Below are 1750 nucleotides of genomic sequence, written 5' to 3'. Positions count from 1 at the left end.
TTGTATTCGACACAGGCAATTTCGGGGTTGAAATTATAAAAGAATGAAGAATAAAAGCAAAGGAGTATTAAGAATTTCTTGTTTTGCCTACATTGTATACATTTAGTCTGCTTTTGATTTTAGTGAAGTGCGTGCAGTGAACAATTTTTAATTTTTAAAATCAAATAAAAAACAAAATTATAAATAAAATATAATTTGTAATTTCACATAAACTCACTGTAAGTATATGCAAAATTAAGTAAATATATTTAAAATGATAATTGAAATTTTTGTTTTGTATTATGTAGATGCTACTGCGTCAAGAACGATTAATTGACCAATGTGCTGCGAATGCAGTCATTCTAAAGCAAGGGGTAATCAGCTGTAGTCATGTAGTCAGCTGTTTCAATTGGAAAATTTTACAATTCAAACTGAAGAGGATTTAATTCAATTTAATGAAGAAATCACTGCCGTTGAAGTAGTTGTAAGTTAAATTATATATGTTTCTTACTTTCAATTTCAACTTATTAATATATTCACATATAACAATTTTACTAATTCATACATTTCTTTTCATCTATTACGTTATTTATAGACTGCATCAATGAGACGCGTTATTAAAAAACAACCAATTACGCGAAAGATTTCGTGGAATTTTAGAGAATGGTACCCAAAGCAAGAAGTCCTTAAGAGCGTTAGAGAATGTGACAGCAGCACTTTTTGGTATGGTATATTGTACATAATTAACTTTAGCGTATACAATAACATACTTTTGTATTTACAGATGCTTTAAGTACAGATGGTAAGCCGGAACAAGTGATCGAGTCGAGTCTGGATTTCTCTTCAAGCTTTAAGAACAATTTCACAGAAAAATATTCATATATATAAGTATGTTATATTTTTTATGTAAATATTAATATTTTAATTTTATAAAACATAAATATAAAATATAATTTATCCAAAAAAATTTATAGTATTTTATTTAAAAATCAATAGCATAGGTAAAATTTAAAAGGTAAGCGAACATGTCAGCGCTGATATGTTGTATTACAAATTCGAAAAGGTAAGCTAACATGTCAGCGCTGATATGTTGCATTACAATTTCGAAAAAGTAAGCGAACATGTCAGCGCTGATATGTTGCATTACAAATTCGAAAAGGTAAGCGAGCATGTCAGCGCTGAAATGTTGCATTACAAATTTGAAAAGGTAATCGAACGATTCAGCGCTTGCCCGCAATGACATGCACGTGTTAAAGTAATTAGGAGTTTCATTTGAATAATCAGCGCTAGGCATTACCATTCAGCGCTGAGGGAATCGATTCCCTCAGCGCTGAAAGTCCCGCTGGGTTTATTCTTCTGCTTCTGCTTTTTCTTCTTGTTGCTGTTGCTTGCCTTTTAATAGGCTTAAATATGCCGTCGGTGCATTTCATTGGCAATTTTTTCTTGATGCAGTTTTTTTTTAAATAAAAAAAAAGAATATACATATATAAAAGTGAAATAAAAGTATTTATTTTAAATGACTTCTATTTTTGTGGTTTAGTTGAAAATAAAACCATTTCTTTATTTTTTTTCTCTTTGCAAACCATAACTGCAAAATGTGTAAAGGATAAGGAAATTGAATTCTTCTGCAGCTGCTGCTTTTCGCTCTTACACAATTTAAAGCACGTGAATTGTGTAATGCGTACACTGTAAATAATTATTGCTAGCAAAATTAAGAAAATGTTTAAGAACGTTATAGAAAATTGAAAAAAAAAAAATAATTAGTAAATAT

General features: G+C 29.5%; 1 long non-coding RNA gene across 1 annotated transcript; it reads left to right on the top strand.

Annotated features, from left to right (window-relative positions):
* Nucleotides 1-429: 429 nt before the first annotated feature.
* Nucleotides 430-837, top strand: LOC119679479. Its single transcript, XR_005252403.1, has 3 exons — nucleotides 430-463; nucleotides 575-702; nucleotides 764-837. It is a non-coding gene; the product is annotated as an uncharacterized LOC119679479 (long non-coding RNA).
* Nucleotides 838-1750: the final 913 nt, after the last annotated feature.

Source organism: Teleopsis dalmanni, chromosome 2, assembly GCF_002237135.1.
Source record: "Teleopsis dalmanni isolate 2A chromosome 2, ASM223713v2, whole genome shotgun sequence".
NCBI lineage: Eukaryota > Metazoa > Arthropoda > Insecta > Diptera > Diopsidae > Teleopsis > Teleopsis dalmanni.
Note: the sequence above shows the minus strand (reverse complement) of the source record. Positions and strands in the feature narration are given on the sequence as shown.